Source organism: Capra hircus, chromosome 18 (genome assembly GCF_001704415.2).
Source record: "Capra hircus breed San Clemente chromosome 18, ASM170441v1, whole genome shotgun sequence".
NCBI lineage: Eukaryota > Metazoa > Chordata > Mammalia > Artiodactyla > Bovidae > Capra > Capra hircus.
In genome coordinates this window covers 48,587,336-48,596,732 of record NC_030825.1, presented here as the reverse complement: position 1 = coordinate 48,596,732, position 9,397 = coordinate 48,587,336, and the positions used below count along the sequence as shown (strand labels likewise).

General features: G+C 36.9%; 1 pseudogene; it reads right to left on the bottom strand.

Moving 5' to 3' along the window:
- On the bottom strand, positions 7,625 to 8,718 carry LOC102176724 (annotated as a pseudogene).

Below are 9,397 nucleotides of genomic sequence, written 5' to 3'. Positions count from 1 at the left end.
ATCATACTTTACTAGAGTGATTTAATATACTCTTTCTTGTATCAGTTTCCATCAAAGACTTACAGAGGTGTTACTGGCCAAAACTGTGAAAACAGCAGCATAAAAATGATTGTGATAGGATGTAACAATATGATAAAAGGCAATGAGAGATTTCCCTGGTGGCTAAGACTCTGGGCTCCTAACGCAGGGGTCATGGGTTTGATCATTGGTCAGGGAACTAGATCCCATATGGCACAACTCATACCCAGTGCAGCCAAATAAATAAATACATATATACTAAAAACCAGCAAATAAGAAAAAAAGCAATGAGTCCACAATGATACAAGAGAAAATAAATTTAAAAAACCATTTTCACATTAAATAACTCCTTAACTGAATATGTTCTAGTACCATCATGGTGATGTAAACCCTTTCAAGATCATCTCCCTCTCTGACTGATTATCAACTAAAAATGTTTGACAAAATAAAAAATCGAACACTTGAGGTCTGTAAATTAAATGGAAAAGGATTGTGGAGGGGAGTAAAAACCTTAAAAAATGACCTACACTAAACTGAGTTTCTTGCCACTTTCTCTATCACTCACAGCTTTGCAATATGGGTTGGCCTCAAGTATACTGGGGCAAAACTGAGTTACAAAGAAACCCCAGCATATTTCCTACCACAAGAATCACAGTAAGGAATACTACCGAAGAGGAAAGTGAGGGAGGAACCCTAGAAAGGAAACGCTGAGAGAAGGTTCCCTAATCTGGGGAGGAAACATGTACAACTCTTAGCCTAAACATGAATCATGTGTGCATGAAACGGACACAAATCAGTATAGCTAAGCCCAGAACCAGAGAATTATACTACTGCCCCCAAACAGCAGGACAGAACATGTAGCCTAAATTTTATTGCTTCAATTACTTGCTAAAATAAAAATATCAACATGTAAACATTTCAACACAACACAGCACTCCCAATGTCCAAAAAACAACTTAAAAATCATTAATTGTAAAAAGAACAACAAAAAAAAATGTGATCCCCTCTCAAGGTAAAAGATAAACCACAGATGCTGAGACAACACAGAAAAAAAGAAACCACATAAAGGAAAACGTTAAAACTATAAAACTGAAATAAGTAACTTCTAAAATATTGGGGAGAATGGATACATGTATATGTATGGCTGAATTTCTTTGCTCAGCCAGGGCAAAACTACCACAACACTGTTGAAACTACCACAACATTGTTTACTAGCTATACTTCAATACAAAATAAAAAGTTTAAAGTTTGAGGAAAAAAAATGCTGGGGAGCTTGCGGCAGAATGGAAATGACAGAGGAAAAAGTAAATATGACAGATGTATAGAAGTTATTGCAGTAATATATGTAAAGATGCAAACAGAATCTGAAAAGGAAAGGAGACAGATTGAGGCAAAAAACTGATTGAAAAAAAATTACTACAGGAAGTTATCTACACTGATAGAATCTTTAGGAATGAAAGATGGCAACATGAAAGTTAAATATCTAGGTAAATATATTAAGGTCATTTATTCCCCTATTAAGTTATTTCAGATATATTTGACTGGAAAGCAAAGCTTTTAACATTCTGGTGGTGTTTTCAATATATGTAAATGTGATAAACATGACAATTATAATATAAAGTGAAAGGTAAGTATAAACGTATTGAAGCTATAGTTTTTTTCATTTTACAAGAAATGCTACAATATTTGAAAAAATAGACTGTGAAAGCTTAGGTATATTTTATACTGTAACCCCCATAACATACACTAAAACCAAATATTCAAAGAGAAATAGTCAAAATACCAAGAGAAAAACTAAAATGAATACTAAAGAAATATTTCAATACTCCAGTACAAAGCAGGAAATGGAAACAGAAGACCTAAAACAAAGACAGACAGGACATTAGGAAGCGTGAACTATAAAGATACAGCCCCTTGTTCTCCCCAAGAGATACTGAATCAACAGGGTTACATGTACCAAAATATCTTTACTCTAAAAACTAGTTAAGGGGCTCTAGCACTCAGATAAATACATAAACAAAAGAAAAGACAGCCAAGAAATTTGCTTGTTTACAGTTTGTTTGCCCGAGTCCCTCTTGTCACCCAGTATAATGAGGTGTGATGGGAAGAATATGTGCCATGCTCAGTTGTTCAGTCGTGTCCTACTTTTTGTGACCCTAGGAATGGCATCCCACCAGGCTCCTCTGTCCATGGGATTTCCCAGGCAAGAATACTGGAGTGGGCTGCCATTTCCTCCTTCAGGGAATCTTCCCGACCCAGGGATCGAACCTGAGTCTGTTGCATCTTCTGCACTAGCAGGTGCATGCTTTTTCAACTGAGCCACCTAGGAAGCCCACCTACCCCTAATTTCTGGCTCCTTCCTCAAAACAGGAAAAACGTGGAACTTGTGTCCAACATTCTGACTTCCCTGGGGGCTGCCCAAGGGACTGGTTTTTGTCTTATCTGGCTTGGTTTGCCAGTGGGAATGGTGGCATAGTTTGTACATCACATTGGAGGCTACTGAAAACACAGTTGAGTATTGCAGCATGTTAGGGTGGCAAAGAATATGCATTTCCACGGGCAGGCAACAGGAGAAGCAAAAGATTAAGCATAGAGGAATACAAGAGAAACTAAAAGGTCCTCAGAAGAAACAGGAAATTAAGATGTCAAAAGCAGCCATTTATACTAAAATAAAAGCATACACACAACCCCAAAGATGCTTCCCAAGAAAAGGTGGTTGATAGGTTCCAGGACCCCTGGTTGGGCTTACTGGTGAAGGTAGTAAGGCAGTCTCTAAAGACTGCAAGAAGTGGCTGTTTCCACAAAGCCAAAGTCTCAGTGAAAAATCACAAGGGATACAGAGAAACAGAGAAATCAAAGGATCAATACAAAGCGCCAGAAACCAACTCTAAAGAAAAGCAGATATACGAAGTTCCTGAAAAAGAATTTTAAAATTATGGTTTAAAGAGTCTTCCTTGGTGCCTCAGTGGTAAAGAATCTGCCTGCCAATGCAAGAGACGCTGGTTCAGTCCCTGGGTCAGGAAGTTCCCCTGGAGAAGGAAATGGCAACCTACTCCAGTATTCTTGCTTGGAGAATCCCATGGACAGAGAAGCCTGGCAGGCTACAGTCCATATGGTCACAAAGAGTCAGACACAACTAAGCAACTGAGCAACAGAATTTGGGATAGTGTTGCCATCTTAACAGTATTAAGTGTTCTGAATTTTCTGATATGCTATAAGAGCTGAAAGAACAACATAAATCAGAATTAGAAAAACTCAGAAATGAAGTGATAGAGCTCAGCAACATAGTAGAGATAAAAGAAAAAATAATTTCAGAATATTAACCTAGAAAGAAATAAGAAAAACTCCAATATATTAATATTAGGACAAAAATTTTTAATAAAAAATTTCAAATATGTAAAAAGTATATGAGAAAGTAAATAAACAAATAAATTTATATTTATTTTATCTAGACTTCTAAGTCTCATTAATAATAAGGTTTTTGAAATAATGTATTAAAATATATATTAAAAATTTAATCAGATCATGGCTCTTAAATAATCTTAGAAAACAATTTTAATTCTTAATAACACCTTAAGTTACCTGAACTGCCATAATATATTGACTTCATGTTTTGTAAGTTAACCCTCAATAACTCTATTCCGATCTGCCACATACTCCTTAACATACAACATTCATGTTCATCTTCAGGCCTTTGTATGTGTCATTTATTCTTCTTGTAATGGACTTCCTCATATACTCAAATGCCTCAGGCCCTTACCCTCCATGTCTCAGCTCAAATACCACTTCCTCAGAAAAGGGTTCCTGACCATCTTACCTCATTATCTAAATTTACCTTATCCTTGGTAGTCTCCTTCAAACTATGTTTCACTATGTGATGTTATTTATCTACTTATTTGCTATTTATCTACTGTTTGTCTTCCCTAATATAACACAAACTCCATTTATTAACCAGATATAGTAATAAATATATTTTTAGTTAATGAAGCCATATTACAAATCTAAGTGCCCTGGAGGTTCTAGAAAATATTTGAGTCCAAAATACATATTAAAAAGTGCATAAGGGGACTTCCCTGCTGGTCCAGTGGCTAAGACTCCATGCTCTCAACGCAAGGGACCCAGGTTCAATCCCTGGTCAGGGAACTGGACTCCACATGCATAAGAGTTCACATGCCTCAACTAAAGATTCCACATGCTGCAACTAAAAAAAAAAGATCCTTCATGCCAGAACTAACACCTGGTGCAGCCAAATAAATAAATAAATAAGAAGTACATGAAGAAGAAGGACAGTGCCCATCACTGAACTGGGAGGAAAATGTAAGAAGAATAACAAAGGGAGTGTTTAATGAAGTAAAGATAAAATTCACTGGGTAGTTCATGCAAAGCATTTATTTCCACTTTAGATCAAAGGTATTTTCTCCACCGTGAATGAAGCTTTCCAAGCCAATATTTCAAGTGTGTGTCTCCTTGACAACTGGGCTTTTACTTACATGGATGTGGCCCCATAATTTGACTTGCTCATACTGACCTGTACATCATCTTCTTGTTTCTTCTCTCACAACCATCCATGGCTCTTTTCCTTGTTTCAATAATGTAATCACATCTGGCTTAGAAATGGAATGTCCTGATTACAAAGAAAAAAATGGCACATGATGTAGAAGAAAACATCGCTCAGTTAAAAGGTCAAAATAACATTGAATAAGATTTTCTAGAAGAGACAGCAAGGGAATGAAATACAAGAAATCAGGAAGGGTCAGTTTAAGATATATATATATATAGATAGATAGATATAGATATATATGAATACATACATATAGACTCACATATCCTCTTTTTATTGAACGCATGTATTAATATCTTGGTTGGAAATACAGATCCTGGAAACTTAGTTCACTTCCTGCTTTTGCACCTTCCAGTTGCGTCTGACCTTGGGAAAGTCACTTAAACCCATCGTGACTCAGTACTCACTTATAAAATGGGAATAATAAGGAGGAAAAAACAAGTTGATATATGTATGTATATAAAATGCTTAGAGCCTTGCCTATTAAATACTTGACACAATGTTAGCTATTAACACTATTATCGATATTGTTGTTTTACAAACAGGACACAAGAAGACCTGTCTGTAGGATATTAAATCCATTTAAAATGCAATGTTCATTGATTATAACTTTCAACCACAAAACAGAAGAAACTTCTCCAAAATAGAATGCATGTTCTTCAGTTTTCAATGAATTCCATTTATTTAACCCACTGCTATATACATTGTAGGGGTTCATTTAGAGCAAGTAGGGAAATTTAACACCCTGTGTCCGGACAATCTCTCCGCAAGAGGATCAGATAATAAAATGGAACATCTATATAAATTCCGAGCATAAATAAATAGGAAATTTGGATTCTTTGACAATGATATATAACAAATGCCAAAGACTTCTAAACTACACCCTATTCATAAAGGAAGAGAGGCAACTGTAATTAAGAACAGAGGAGGTATGAATGTAACTGAAGGAGAGGGAGGATAAAGATATTTAATGCAGATGTGATTTCCAGCCTGACAAAGCTGAAACCACTTTCTTAGTAAAAAAGAACAAGAAAGTGTTAACTAGTTTCCTAAAGGCAGCCCTAAAAATTACAGTGGAAAAAAATACATATCTTAAAGAGCAGATTCTAAATTATTCTAAATCACTTGAGGCTGATAAACATACCCAGTGAGACCAAGTTATCATAGTTCTCCATCATCACATCCCGGTACAAGTTCTTCTGAACAGGGTTGAGACATTTCCACTCCTGCTGGGAGAAGTGTATGGCCACATCCCTGAATGTCGATGTCTGAAACAGCAAACCTATGTATTAATGGGGAAATGAAAGGAATATTTTGAACACAGAAGGAGAGACGATAAGGATTGTACTGTAGGAAGAAAGCAATATGGCAAGTACATAGGCTAAAAATCTATAATATATGAGGGGACTGAAGCAGAATATATAGGTATTTTTGAAGAAGCTTGCTGAAGTAGACAAAATTTCCTGGTTTGTTCTTAAGTATCTGAACCATTTAACAACAGATAAAATAGTAACATTTGGTTATTAAATAGTGAACATGAGGATAATGCCTGATTGGTATCTGTCACGTAAATTCTCAGTAAACATGAGCTGTCAAGGAAAATGTTTGCCTTTTAAAGAAGGGAAAATTTAATCAGTTTTTTTTTTAATGCAGTATAAAGTCCCAATTTAGAAAATACAGTTTATATAAAATTGAGAATTTCCTCAATTATTAAATGCTTCACTATGTCAGATCTCATAGTTTTTTTAAAAAAGAAATCCACCTAATTTTTGGCACATATACATCAGATTTAAGTGAACAACATTTAGGAGGCACAGCATTTGTAAGGTCTTCTCCAATCCTATGATTCTGTATTCACTTACTACTTATGATGATACATTTTCTTTTTACTGCCATCTAACGTCTATCACTGAACACTTGGCTTGTGCTGAGTGATTACTTAGGTTACCAATGATCATCTTCTGGTATTTATGCCCTTATGTACTCTCCTTTACATGTGTATGAGCTGAATTGAATGACTTGTTTTTAATAAACACAATATGATTAAAGTGGTGAAATGTTATTTGTGATGGCAGATTGCAGAATAAGACTTTTATGTTGTTTGCCTCTTTTGATGTCTCACTTGCTCAACCAGGGGTGGCCTCCAATCCTCCCATGAGAAACTGGATCTTGGAACCATCTGAGTGAGCTCAGAAGAGGATATACCCAATATTGGCCTTAAGATGACTGCAACTCTACCCAACAACTTAATAGCCTTGCAAGAGAATTAGTGTAAAGAGATCTAGAGCCAAACTAAGCCATGTCCAGATTTCTGAACCAGTGAAATCATGAGATAAATGTTTACTGCTTTAAGCTACTGTCAGAGTAATATGTTATGCAACAGTAGATAACTAATACGTAGAGTTAAAGAATATTGAGGAAGGATGCTGAAATATGTCACCCAAATTTAGTATGTTCCATTCAACAACAGAATAGTCTTGATATTTAGCTTTCAGGGATTTCCTGCCAAGATCCATGACCTCCAAGTTTGCAAATCTCAATCATGTATATACACTAATTCACATAAACTATGAGACACTACTATTCACTGAGATTTAAGTCACTCAATACCAAATTTCTGTCTTATCTACCTGGAATCTTACATCTAGAAAATTTCAAAGTCTTCTCTTGAGCAGTCAAATACAACCAAACAAAATTTTGTCTCCATCTCAAACAAAATCCAGACCTGACTCATATAACAAATCTTTAATGGACTTATCTCATTCACTCCTTCAACACTGCCCTTGATAGAAGAATGGGCATGTAAGACATGTTGGGTAATTTCTTAGTAATAACATTAACACTAGTTTTTTTTTTTTTGCATTAAGAACACTTTATGTTAAAGTATGAATGGCATTTACAATAAAACAGGAAGAGATTTATATGTATCTACAAAAGTTTTTGCTAAAATAAATGCAATTTCTTTTAAACAAGCCAGAAAGGTAAGGGATGTCATGCTCAATCTATACATTCTCCTTGCAGCATTAGTCTGGAAGACTTTGACCTTTAAATCAGACAATCATAGACGTGAATTTCCTAGTCGTTTCTCTAACAGACACAATTTTTGAGCCATTTCCATTGTATTTTACTCCCCAGACTTTATCCTGATGATCAAAGAAGGTATAAACACAAGTCCTCATTCCAACACCCCAAACTTTCACACTTTTGTCAGATCAACTGGAAACCAAGTGTGTGTCACCAGGACAAAAAAGCAACGGTCAGCACCCAGGATGCATGGACACTCAATGTGCCAGCCAAGCAGGCATGTTGTTGGTCACAGATCTTGACAGAGCCATCATCCAAAGCAGTTACAAGGATCTGTGACTCCAGGGAAAAACTCAAGGAGCGAATGGGCATATCATGACCTTCTAGCACATGCAGAAGTTTCCCAGTTGTGATATCAAAAATACTGATGATTCCACCTATGGCTCTACTGGCCAGAAACTTCCTATCAGGACAATATGCAATACTAAGAATGAATTTTCCTCTTGTGTCCAAAGAACACTCCTTTTTCCCACTTTCCGCATCAAAAACGTTCACTTTCCCCACATGAGTTCTTGTGGCCAGATACTGGGAATCGGGAGAAAAGGCCAAAGTCCATGCATCCACAGGTTCTGCATCTACAGACTTTATTTATTCGCTCTTTTCCAACTGCCAGAGAAGAATATGAGCATCAGGAGAATGGGATGCAGCAATAGGGAGGGTGTGGCTGAAGTCTACAAACAACACACTCAGCTGATGGCTCTCCAGATTCCACTGTAGGTCCAGCTTCTCATCACGCCATTTCCAGACCTTCACTTGGTCATCCAGGGATCCTGTGACCACTGTCTCAGAGTCTTCTTTGTTTGACCCTCAGGCAACTGATCAGATGGCATCATCATGGGTGTGCTCTTGTCTGAAGAGAACACTGTACTGGTTGGTCATTTCCTTAACCAAGGAGGAAGGGTTAAAGGCTAGACAGCTTACCTTACTGCCCGGCTGCACTGCCCTGCAGCTCATCTGACACCCAGCTTTGTGTGACAGCGACACCAACACTAGTTAGTTTAGACTGAGGCACACTGAGAGGATGCTGGGTAATTATGTATCACATTTCACTAGAACAAAAGCTGGGAGGCAGGTTATCTCAGGAACCTCTTTGGGTAGTAAACTTTAGAAAAATTAATGAAAATACTCAAATGATCTAAAAAAATACACATATTCGAAGAAGGAGAGAAACATCAACTTACATGAACAATGGTTTTAGAACTGCAAGACTGGATTAGTCCTCAAGGTTTCTCTAACAGAAAAGCACATGTCCAGAAAGCCAGAGCTGGTAGAAGAGAAAGACCTTGAGATCAGTTTGGTGTTCCCAACAGAACATAAGTTAATAACATAATCTTCCATTCCAGGTTCCAAACTATTTACCATCACACATGATTTGGGTAGATTAGGATTCTAGATAAACCCACTTCCTCTGCCAAATCCCAGGGGTCTAGGAGGAACAAAGTCATAGAACAGAGGCCTTTCTGCCAGACCCAGATATGTCAGCAGAAAGTTTTCTGGCACTGTATCATTTTGGTGAGGGAGATACAGACCTAGGAGTAGGCAATGCAGTTTTGCTCAGAGCAGATCCTCTTCCTTCTATTCCCATCTTCCAAGACTACCATCCTACTAAGGACCTCTTTTGTGGCTTTATAATTATATGAAGTAGGTTAAGACATTGAAGATAGTAAGTCAGTGTTCAGGACTTTGAGTCTAGCAAGGCTTACTAGTTAAATATATGACAAACCATCACTATGC